We start from the raw sequence: 12,823 nt of genomic DNA on the forward strand, positions 1-12,823 counted from the left end.
CTTGGCAAAAACTTACTCTTTATTATGTCACACTCGTCCAGAAATGCCACGGAGGAAGAAACCATTCGGTCAGCTTTAGCAAACTAGCCTTTAATAACAGCCCATTTTGGAACAAAAGGGTGGCAACTCAAATAATGCAAGTATATGTTGGAAAAAGTTGATTTCCGATGAACAGTAGATAAAAACTGTTCATTCTATCTTTACTGAGCTGTATATCCAAATAAACAGTACTCGAATTGCTCACATAATTCGTAAAAAATAAAAAAAAATTGTAGTATTGTTAATATATACCAAAAATTCCTCCAACAAATTCAGATCACCTACCCATGGCTACCCGTCTGTTGCAAATAATATGGAAGAATGTCTGTTATGTAGGGACTCGTGGGATTTTTAGGGAAGATCAATGATCTTGAATATGAGAACATTTTTTTATAACCATAGATGTAAACGATTTGTATAGTGTGATTCCTCATGATGTAGGGTTTCTATGGTTTGCAAAGTTCCTACATGAGAAGTGTAGCCCACAAAGTAGAATAAATACTTACGAGACACTAATTGAGAGGGTTTTAAAGAATAATTTTCTCTGGTTTGAGAGGAAGTATTTGCAATGGACTAGGGTAGCCATGGGATCAGTGTGTGGTGGCTTATTTGCAAATATTGTTATGGTACAATGGGAAAGAAATGTTGTTTTTGGATCTCAGTATATTAAGTACTGTAAGTTGTACACTGTTTTTTAGACAATATATTTATAGCTTAGGTAGGTGATTTGAATTTGTTGGAGGAATTTTTGGTATATATTAACAATACTACAATTGTTTTGACTCATTATGTGAGTGATTTGAATATTGTGTATTTGGATATACAGCTTAGGAAGGATAGAATGAATAAACAGTTTTTATCTACTATAAATGGGGAAATGATGCAAGTTTGCTTTAAGAAGAGTTCTTTGTATAGAGGTGTGGCTGTTATGTGATGTGTGGATTGTGATTTAAACAGTGCACGGAACCTGTTTTAATGTATTTTTTTCTGGTGAGGTTTTAAAATAAAAAAGGAAAGTGCTAAAATTAAGTTTTGTTCTTGTGCTAATGCTTTATTTTACTGTGCATTGGCAGTATTTTTCAGTGAAAACTGCATTGAAATCGCTGTGCCCAGGTTTGCTTTTTCAACTAATTGATGGTCAGAGCTACATCCCTCTGCAGCACAAGGACAGGTTTTGTGGGTATAGATTCATTTGTATGTCTGATTAGTTTGTGCTGTTTTGGGCTTGAGAAAGGCAAATCTGTTGTGATCTTTATGCCCCTGATTTTCTGCCTCTTTCCTTTTATTAAGGGATGAATCATGCTGGTGGTAGTGTTACATTTTGAGGATGCTGCTTAAAGACCAACAGATTTCTTTTGCTGAAATCTGAATGTGGTTGTAGAATTTGGACCAGCTTTGTTAGGAATTTTTAAGTAAGGGCTTTGTCAGGAATTATAAACTAGAAAGTTTTCTGTGCCCGGTAGACCTGCCAACCTTCTGTTGAATTGGGCAGAGGCAGTCATCACAAAACAGTGTTGTGTGCAAAGGTTTGTCCTTAGCACGTTAGCAGTGTGCACAGATCCTGTACAGCAGGTCAAAATTGTGACATTAGCTTGACCATAGACCAAAAGTTTGTTTTGTGTTTGTTTGCATTTGTATATGCATCTGATAGCCTCTAGTGTTTGTGTGATCTTTTTTGAATCCTAGTTCAGTGCTGTCAAGAGTCGGAGAGACGTCTTCAAAGTTGCAGCAAGTTCAAAAGCCATTGCCAGGTCCATCTTCCACAGTATTGCATCCTGGAAATGCACGTTTGGTTAGAAGGCGTCCATGTCAGTACAGGGTGACATATACTTGGAATCGAGGAGGGAGACTGAAGGAGTTGCGGATCCGGTAAGTGAATGTGATGTGTTAGCCATAGTTATTTAGAAATGCTCTTTTAAAGATCACACTGAAAAGTATAGAGTAAGAAAGTGAGAATTGTGTATGTCATGCTGTTGGATTACATTGTCTGTATCAAATTGGTTCCTTTGGCCTGGGATTGATTTCCATGTGTGTTTTATTTTTTGTTTGACCACTGTCAGACCAACAGATCCCAAATGAAACTTTATTCCAGATGTTTTGTACTAGTTTTACAAACTAATAGCCTGATCTGTACCTGTATTTTCCACAGCTATGACAACAGCTGTAGACCTCTTAAGGAACACTGTTTTCTTACCTGCTGTTAAAACTGGTTATTGACACTTGCATCTAGTTTGCAATATTTTTTTTCTGTCGCCCTAAATTTCTTGTCACTTAAATGATATCAAGACTGGATGACTGTATTGTGCATTTGTAGTTGTGCTATCACATTGCTTTGCACGTTGTTGCAGAAAATTGGGTGCAGCCAGTATTTAAATATTTAGTCTGTACTCATGATAACTCTGAAGACATATTTTTGTCATGTGACCTGCTAGAAGATGAAGGAAGAGTACCCTGATTGGTTGAGAAGATCCCTAAATGGTATTATTAAGACTGAGTGGTAGTGGCATAATAAGGCTGGTGGGGGAGAAGATTCATCGTGCCTGTTACCTTAGAAGCCGCATTCTTCTTGCAGATGAGATGCAGGTAGTGCATCTTGAGCAGCTTCTTTCTGTGTATGTGTATATGATGAATTTCTGCAGTAAAAGTGGGAGTGTCTGAGCTGGGCTAATGGACGTTCTTGAGTAGGAGTGCCTGAGCTGGGCTAAGGGACGCTCCTGTGTAGGAGTGCCTGAGCTGGGCTAAGGGAAGCTCCTGTGTAGGAGTGCCTGAGCTGGGCTAAGGGAAGCTCCTGTGTAGGAGTGCCTGAGCTGGGCTAAGGGACGCTCCTGTGTAGGAGTGCCTGAGCTGGGCTAAGGGACGCTCCTGTGTAGGAGTGCCTGAGCTGGGCTAAGGGACGCTCCTGTGTAGGAGTGCCTGAGCTGGGCTAAGGGACGCTCCTGCGTAGGAGTGCCTGAGCTGGGCTAAGGGACACCCGTGCGTAGGAGTGCCTGAGCTGGGCTAAGGGGCACCCATGTGTAGGAGTGCCTCAGCTGGCCTAAGGGACACTCGTGCGTAGGAGCGCCTCAGCTGGCCTAAGGGGCACTCGTGCATAGGAGCGCCTCAGCTGGCCTAAGGGGCACTCGTGCGTAGGAGTGCCTCAGCTGGCCTAAGGGGCACTCGTGCGTAGGAGTGCCTCAGCTGGCCTAAGAGGCACTCGTGCGTAGGAGTGCCTCAGCTGGCCTAAGGGGCACTCGTGCATAGGAGTGCCTCAGCTGGCCTAAGGGACACTCGTGCGTAGGAGTGCCTCAGCTGGCCTAAGGGACACTCGTGCGTAGGAGTGCCTCAGCTGGCCTAAGGGACACTCGTGCGTAGGAGTGCCTCAGCTGGCCTAAGGGACACTCGTGCGTGGGAGTGCCTCAGCTGGCCTAAGGGACACTCGTGCGTAGGAGTGCCTCAGCTGGCCTAAGGGACACTCGTGCGTAGGAGTGCCTCAGCTGGCCTAAGGGACACTCGTGCGTAGGCGTGCCTCAGCTGGCCTAAGGGACACTCGTGCGTAGGCGTGTCTCAGCTGGCCTAAGGGACACTCGTGCGTAGGAGTGCCTCAGCTGGCCTAAGGGACACTCGTGCGTAGGAGTGCCTCAGCTGGCCTAAGGGACACTCGTGCGTGGAGTGCCTCAGCTGGCCTAAGGGACACTCGTGCGTAGGAGTGCCTCAGCTGGCCTAAGGGACACTGCGTGCGTGGAGTGCCTCAGCTGGCCTAAGGGACACTCGTGCGTAGGAGTGCCTCAGCTGGCCTAAGGGACACTCGTGCGTAGGAGTGCCTCAGCTGGCCTAAGGGACACTCGTGCGTAGGAGTGCCTCAGCTGGCCTAAGGGACACTGCGTGAGGAGTGCCTCAGCTGGCCTAAGGGACACTCGTGCGTAGGAGTGCCTCAGCTGGCCTAAGGGACACTCGTGCGTAGGAGTGCCTCAGCTGGCCTAAGGGACACTGCGTGCGTAGGAGTGCCTCAGCTGGCCTAAGGGACACTCGTGCGTGGGAGTGCCTCAGCTGGCCTAAGGGACACTCGTGCGTGGGAGTGCCTCAGCTGGCCTAAGGGACACTCGTGCGTAGGAGTGCCTCAGCTGGCCTAAGGGACACTCGTGCGTAGGGAGTGCCTCAGCTGGCCTAAGGGACACTGCGTGCGTAGGGAGTGCCTCAGCTGGCCTAAGGGACACTCGTGCGTGGGAGTGCCTCAGCTGGCCTAAGGGACACTCGTGCGTAGGAGTGCCTCAGCTGGCCTAAGGGACACTGCGTGCGTAGGAGTGCCTCAGCTGGCCTAAGGGACACTCGTGCGTAGGAGTGCCTCAGCTGGCCTAAGGGACACTCGTGCGTAGGAGTGCCTCAGCTGGCCTAAGGGACACTCGTGCGTAGGAGTGCCTCAGCTGGCCTAAGGGACACTCGTGCGTAGGAGTGCCTCAGCTGGCCTAAGGGACACTGCGTGCGTAGGGAATGCCTCAGCTGGCCTAAGGGACACTCGTGCGTAGGAGTGCCTCAGCTGGCCTAAGGGACACTCGTGCGTAGGAGTGCCTCAGCTGGCCTAAGGGACACTCGTGCGTAGGAGTGCCTCAGCTGGCCTAAGGGACACTCCTATGCTGGCAGTACTGCCTGGTACTACAGCTTCTTTCTGGGAAGTTAAAAATAGGTCAGCCATTGCAGATGAAATATATTTCTCCTCTGAATTTGGCTTTTTTTCTCTGAAGCTCTCCTGTTCAGGACTTTCTGCTGTTTCTGCAAGAGGAACACACACTAGGAGTGTGTACTTGACTCTTGAGCTGACTGGTTCTTGTTTTCCATTTGTATAATTTGTATCTCTTTCCTAACATTTGTCATGAAAAAAGTTCCTGAGTTTAATGCCTAAAGTAATGAAGCCACTGAGTTGCTTGTTTGGCTTCCAAAGCATGATGCAAGACCTGCAGCAGCATTGCATGTGTTGCTAGAGCATGATGCAGAATACCGCGGTAAGTGTCTGTCTTTCAGCCGAGCCACTGTAAGATGCAAGAAAATGAAACCAAGAGCTTTTTACATTACTTAAGGGGTGGAAGTTTGGACCTGGTATGGTAACTGGCATGAGGGTTTGTCTTGCAGTACCATAAAAAAGTGAAGGAAACAAGTAAACCGTAGTTAGTCTACAAGGGAAAATCTGTTTTCCAAACAGCCACACTGTTCCCTTATGTCAGGACCTCACTGTCAACTGTAGAGAGCTCGAGTTCACACCGGTTTTCGATTCATTTCAGTTTAGTGATTGACAGTGAATCTGTGGAAGTTGCACTCTGGCAGCCACTGTAAGGGATACCTCATAGTGAGTTGGGGTTGCCCTCCCCATATAATCAGATGGTCTGAGCATGCTGTCATGTGGTCTTTTGTCAGGGTCCAGTCCTTAGTGTTATCTGTTCAGAACATAGCTGTTACAGTCAAGACCAATCAAACCTTATCCCCATTATTGCTTCAGGTCCTCTACTTTAGGCAGGTATTTAAGGTCCGGTAGAACTCGCTGTCCTGGTGATTCATTTTTAGATGACCTGGTCTGATGCTAGTACCATTGGCACCGAAGGTCATTTGTCCTAGCATGATTTTTGCCAGCAAGTCCACAAACAGAGGTAGCTGATCGCCCAGTGTGTGGCATGTGACAAATCTCACTTTTCTCAGCACATTTTGGCCTTGAAAAAGCATGCCCAGTCCAGAGTTGGGAGGTGAGATTCCATATTGCACCTCTGTCTTGTGGGAGGAGTTACAGAATCTACAGTCATTTATTTCAGAGATGTATTTACTACTGCACACTAGATAACTCTTCCTTTCAGAAAAAACCCACAGACTTATGAAGTCTGTTCTGAATTGGCTTGTTGACTCTTTTCCTTCCTGTTTTTAAAGCACCTTAAACATGTTTGTGGAAAAGGAAGTCACTTGTCCATCCCCCACTTTTGAAGCTTTAATTCAGAAACAACATGCATGCAGCTTGGAAACAACTGGAGGCTTCTGTTTTGGTTCCTAAAAAATTTGATGTGTTTTCCATACTGTTGGCCAAGTATACTGAAATCTTGATCGGGTATTATAGAGCAGACATCTTACAGGTTCATAGGTACTTAATAGACTATTGATCCATGGGGATCTTTAGAAGCCTAGCCATACATTCCTATGAAGTTTGTAGCCATTCTGTTTTAAGTATGAATAATCCAGATATAAACAGAACATTTGCATGTTGCCCCTGTCCACGAGGGACAAGGGGGCCAAACCAGTAGTGAATTTGTAGTTACCCATCCATTCATTCAGATTACATTTGAATAGTGTAACAGAAGAATTTTGCTTTATGAGGAGAGGGAGGCACTGCCAAAGAAGTGCTGTTCTTTGTCATTGCATGTGTATCCGTCCAGCATATTCAGTTTATGTGGCAAAAATGGATTGAGAGCTCTTGACCAGGTGTTTATGCCCCCACTGGTTTTTTGAATGTACTGTATGCCTAAAAGGATAAGGTCTGTTAAGACTCTGTACACAAGGTAGATAGCACCCTTCCGTAGCCTATAAGAACAGGATATGGTCCGTCAAGGCTTTGTACACAAGGCAGAGGTCACCCTTCCATAGCCCATAAGACACTGAGAAGAGGGATAATCTTCATGATCACTTCGGTCCAGAATAGGCCTCAGAGACTGTAACATCTTGCTGTCCTACTGCTTGACAGGGATCCTAAAGCATTACATTGGGTAAGTATGTAAGTAGTAGGCAGGAGGGTCTTCAGCTTTGCCTCATTAAGTTCCAGCAGCAATCTGTTTTCACTTTCTCTGGTTCATTTCTTCCCATGTGGATTATCGCTCTAGGATTCTGGGGTCAAGGAAGAGCTGGTTAAGATCCTCTCTCCAGGTTCCACACTGGGTCTCCTAAGGAAGAGCTGGTTAAGATCCCCTTTCCAGGTTCCACACTGGGTCTCCTAAGGAAGAGCTGGTTAAGATCCTCTCTCCAGGTTCCACACTGGGTCTCCTAAGGAAGAGCTGGTTAAGATCCTCTCTCCAGGTTCCACACTGGGTCTCCTAAGGAAGAGCTGGTTAAGATCCTCTCTCCAGGTTCCACACTGGGTCGCCTAAGGAAGAGCTGATTAAGATCCTCTCTCCAGGTTCCACACTGGGTCTCCTAAGGAAGAGCTGGTTAAGATCCTCTTTCCAGGTTCCACACTGGGTCTCCTAAGGAAGAGCTGGTTAAGATCCTCTCTCCAGGTTCCACACTGGGTCTCCTAAGGAAGAGCTGGTTAAGATCCTCTCTCCAGGTTCCACACTGGGTCTCCTATGATTTGCTGTATCTTTAGCTCTGCTCATACTTAGAAGGTTGGAAGCTCAGGAATGTTATGTGTAGGATGGAGTGGCTATGGCTTTCAAGGGTTAAGGAGGGACATTAGTAGGTCATTTGCATTCTCTTTCTGTGGCCACACCTGGCCAGCCTCATCTCCCCAGTCCAGATGCAGAAACCTGTTATTGACCAAGGAGAGTCCCTCAAGTGTTATGTGGTACTTTTTTTTTTTTTTTTAAACAAGAAACATCTTTATTAAATTATCACTTATGACATAGGCAATCATACATTTACATAAATGAACATAAAACTAACATTTGCCATTTTCCTGGACCTATCAAAAGCCTTTGACATGGTCAGCCATCCTAAACTACTTCACGCCCTCACTGAACTGGTTCTTAGTAATCATGCATTAGCCTGGTTTCAGAACTATTTACAAGATGGGCAACAAGCAGTGCGATGGACAACCGCCTGTCCTCACTGCTACCCATTACTACCGGGCGATAGGACAACAACCTATCCTCACTGCTACCCATTACTACCGGGCGATGATACAACAACCTATCCTCACTGCTACCCATTACTACCGGGCGATGGGACAACAACCTATCCTCACTGCCACCCATTCCTACTGGGCAGTGGGACAACAACCTATCCTCACTACTACCGGGCGATGGGACAACAACCTATCCTCACTGCTACCCATTAATACCGGGCGATGGGACAACAACCTATCCTCATTGCTACCCATTACTACCAGGCGATGGGACAACAACCTATCCTCACTGCTACCCATTACTACCGGGCGATGGGACAACAACCTATCCTCACTGCTACCCATTCCTACTGGGCGGTGGGACAACAACCTATCCTCACTGCTACCCATTCCTACCGGGCGGTGGGACAACAACCTATCCTCACTGCTACCCATTACTACCGGGCGATGGGACAACAACCTATCCTCACTGCTACCCATTACTACCGGGTGATGGGACAACAACCTATCCTCACTGCTACCCATTACTACCGGGCGATGGGACAACAACTTATCCTCACTGCTACCCATTACTACCGGGCGATGGGACAACAACCTATCCTCACTGCTACCCATTACTACCGGGCGATGGGACAACAACTTATCCTCACTGCTACCCATTACTACCGGGCGATGGGACAACAACCTATCCTCACTGCTACCCATTACTACCGGAGTCCCACGAGGGTCCATTCTAGGACCCCTTCTAGTTTCCATTTTCACTAATAATCTCCACAGCATCTGCCAAGATGCAACTGCTATACAATATGCAGATGACTCAGCAGTCATCTGCTCAGCATATGATCCCCACAAACTCCTCACTATCACCCAGAAAGCCTTCCAATCAACCGAAGCCTGTTTTTTTTAACAAAAACCTGTTACTAAATCCCAAAAAGACCAAACTCTTGCTATTCAAACCAAACAAATCCACCACAGTGCCCAACTCCTTTAAGATTGTGCCCAGAGATGGGACTATCGTATCTCCAGACACTCATACTAAATTGTAGGTGTGACCATTGACAACCTCAAATTTGATCTACATATAAATCAAACCATAGAAAACAACCAACCTACCCAGAACTGAAATTGCCAAGCTCAATGTCTGCTACATCATCTTGGACTTTATAAATAAGGTCATAAGGAATCTCCAAACTCTGGACCCCACACAGTATGGGTTTGTGAAAGGTAGATCATGCCTGCTCAACCTGATAGACTTCTTTGAGTGTGTCACCAGAGCTGTGGATGAGGGCAAGGTAGTTCACACAGCCTAACTAGATCTTGCCAAGGCCTTCGACACCATCCCTCACTCAGGAATCATAGATAGACTCACTAAACTAGGCATAAACCCCTATGTAATAAGATGGCTTGCCAACTGGCTCACTGATAGAACCCACACTGTGAAAGTAGCAGACTCCAAATCTGACTACCGACCGGTTACAAGTGGTGTCCCACAGGGATCTGTCCTAGGTCCTCTCCTGTTTGGCATCTTCTACTCTAAAGTTCAAGCCAGCACAAAGAGACTCTGGCTGACCAAGTTCTCAGATTATTGCAAATTGGGAGCCATTATTGATTCTCCAACTGATGTAGACATTCTACAAAAAGGTCTCACTGACATCAGTGACTGGTGCCAGAACCATAGCCTTAAGCTCAATGCCAAAGAGTGCATTGTCATTCCCTTTGGGAAAAATTTGGTGCCCATGAACTACCACATAGGGGGTAGTCCACTAAACACCGAAGGTGTGATAAGACACTTGGGGACCCAGGTTGACAGCAACCTCTCCTTTGATAACCACATTGCCACTGTAGTCTGAAAGTCCTTCTTTGTGGCACATCTCGTTACAAAAGGTTTCTCATTCAGGAAGAAAGAAGTCATAATCCTTCTCTACTCGTCCCTTATTAGACCTATTATAGAATACAACGCCCCATTTGGTATGTACCTCACTAGACACCTACAACAACTGAAAGGCCACAGAAATACCTCACTGAGGATCTTAGGCCTTTGACACATGCCTTACATGGACAGACTCAAAAAAACTCCAGCTATACTCTGTCTCTTATCGCCTACTTAGAGGCGATCTCTGCTTGACCTACAAAGCCATGTCTGATGTAGAGCTGCTAGATATGCTACACTTAAAGAAATTCCAATCCCTCCGTGCCACATGCTCCAGGGACCATAACCTCATTACCACAATAAACATAACATGCTGGAGGGACAGGTTCCTAACCCAGAGACTTCCCATACTCCAGAACAAGCTTCCCATTCATGTCAAGCAGAGCACTTCACTGCCCCTCGTTAAGAGAAATCTTGACGAGTGATTGGGCAATAGGAAGTTCACCCTGGGGATCACTTCAGTCGGCTTGCTTGAGAGAAGTACTGGGAACTAACTTTGGGCGGCATGATGCCAGGGAATCTTCTTGGGCTAGGCTTATATAGGCTCCAGGGCAGTTAGCGTAGTACACACATGTGAACCTATGAACAATCAAATAGCTAAATTTGCTACCGGTGCCCCCTACTGAGCCCACCACTGTCACTCACTAAATCAACTTAACTGGCTTGAGTTCCCTAATCTCCTATCATCCCACAACTTTCTTTTGTCCATAAACTCTTAGTACTTCCAGACAAAACCTCAGCACTGTCTAACTTGCTAAAACTACAAACCAAACCCAGGCAACTTCTCTCTAGTGATAAAAGACTAATCAAAATGACCAAAAGCAATAACACAGCAGGTGACTCCCTCTTCCATAACCACATAAGCAAAATTTGGAACTCCTTACCCTCTTCATTACCTCCACTGACTCAAAGGTTAATTTTAAAAAGCGACTCAAAGAGCACCTAAAGCTCTCATGGATATGCTCCTGTTCCTCTCCAGGCTGACCTCCCTCACTCACCCCCCTTCCACATTTCTTAGCTCCTTGTCACATCTTCCCTTTATTAGGAACAGTAACTCCTGCCTAAGGTGTTTCACCTCCTAATATCTACCCAGAATGCCCACAAGTATTTACATTCCTACTTAGAACTCTATTAATAGTCGCACACTGTACCCTATCACCTCACTTAATGCCCATTACTTATGTTTGTCTTAGACAATGTAATAACTGGAACTACTGTACTTTCTAAGAACTTTTGTATTTTGAAACTTCATAACTATGTAACCTTTTTTAAATCTTGTGTTTACTAATGGTATTCGCATGCTGTGTTGTTTGATCTGTGGAGCTTTTCTCCCCGGGCCTCCTTTGAAAATAGACATGTATCCAGTCGGACTCTCCCGGTCAACAAATGTAAAATAAAATAAATAAACTAAATAAATAAATGAAAACAAACCATATTGACATGTTTTCAGTTGCAAACATTATATTTCACTTGTAATCCACTCAGTCATTTTCGGTCAAACATTGCAAAGCTTATTCAGTTTCTGATTTCCATTAAAACTCATTCCTCTTCCAAAACATTATTCTGCATGAGTTGTTCTCACAGTTCAGATTTTTTTTTCTATGCAGTGTGCTCCTACGCTTTTCTAAAGTTCCCATGTCCACTTGTTTCATCTCTGCTAATATTTTCACTACTTCTAATACAGTTGGTTAGACTTTAATTTACATTCTCTAGTATTTGCTTTTTAGGCAGCCACCAGAATTAAACTCGGCAAGGCCTCACTATGTCCAGGCATATTGATTATTAATTGCTATCCACAATTTCTTCTCTGACTGATAAAAATATGTTTGACGTGTATAAAACTAAATTGGCTAAAAACATTTAAACTGCTTGTATCTTGCTATCCATATCCATAAAACAGAGCTTCCAGTTTCTCAGTTTTGTATCATCTTTTGTTTTATCTCTTCTCACATATCCTTAGCTGCCATAAAAGAATCCTTTCTTATTCATACTCCTCTAAGTGCTTCATTTTATCATGTCCCCATAAATATGGGTATTGCTGAACCAGTTTGTGCTTGGGTACATAGTTTACAGCTATTGCCTTTGTTTTATCTTAATTTTGTGACCCAAAAAGACTTTAAACTGTCTCATAATGTTTCACAACATGAAATTTCCATTTTTGGTTTTATCAGGTAGAAAATTAATATCATCTGCAAATAAAGCCAACTTTTCTTGACCACCATACCACTTATATCCTGGAATTTCTGGGTCCCTTATTTTCTTTGCCAGTGGTTCTAAATATAATGCAAATAACAAAGGGAAAAGAGGACAGCCCTGCCTGGATCCTCTGCTGAAATGGAACTTATCAGATAGGAACCCCCCACTTAAAATTTCTCCTTCATTCCCTGATATAGCCTCTAAATCGCAAATGCTTCTATTACCCTGCTCATAAAAACCCAGCCTATTCTGTTGAATCCTTTCTGTGCATCACGACTCACCAACAATGGTATTTTCTTACATTCTGTTTCCCCCAGGATCATCATTTTATTAATATTGTCAAATATTTGCCTTCCCTCCATAAAACCATACTGATCTATATCTATCAGTTTTGGCATCACAATTGCCATTATAGATATAACCACTGTATAAACATGGTTTAGAATTGAAATGGGCATGTATGAAGCTGGATCTGATGGGTCTTTACCATCTTTAGGTATTAAAGCTACCACTGCTTTTTTCCAGGATGTTGGTACTTCTTTTAAAATACTGTTAAACAAAACCTTCCAGATCTTTATCAGTTTTTTCCCTCTTAGCTTACAAACTTCACAGGAATACCATCTATTCCTGGGGACTTTCCTGTAGATTGGTTATACATCTCCATTTTTATCTCATCTCTTCCCATCCTAACTGTTAGTAATTGAGCCTGTTCGACCTCTAACCTTGGCATATTTAATTCTTCCATAAACATTTCCAGTTTGTACTTTTTCTGGATTTCCACAATTCTCTGGTTTGTGTAGCTTTTCGTAAAATTTCTAAAATATTTCTTATACGTCTACAGGATCTCTGGTTATTTTCCTTGTTATAGGCTC

General features: G+C 44.4%; 1 long non-coding RNA gene across 1 annotated transcript in view; it reads left to right on the forward strand.

Moving 5' to 3' along the window:
- The window catches only part of LOC122799650, a 242,761-nt gene that overhangs the window by 123,477 nt on the left and 106,461 nt on the right, over positions 1–12,823 (forward strand). Inside the window, exon 3 of the long non-coding RNA XR_006364487.1 lies at positions 1,726–1,908. This is a non-coding gene — a long non-coding RNA (uncharacterized LOC122799650). The remainder of the gene's footprint in view (positions 1–1,725; positions 1,909–12,823) is intronic.

This window comes from Protopterus annectens, chromosome 4.part0 (genome assembly GCF_019279795.1).
Source record: "Protopterus annectens isolate FY-2018-M chromosome 4.part0, PAN1.0, whole genome shotgun sequence".
Classification (NCBI taxonomy): domain Eukaryota; kingdom Metazoa; phylum Chordata; order Ceratodontiformes; family Protopteridae; genus Protopterus; species Protopterus annectens.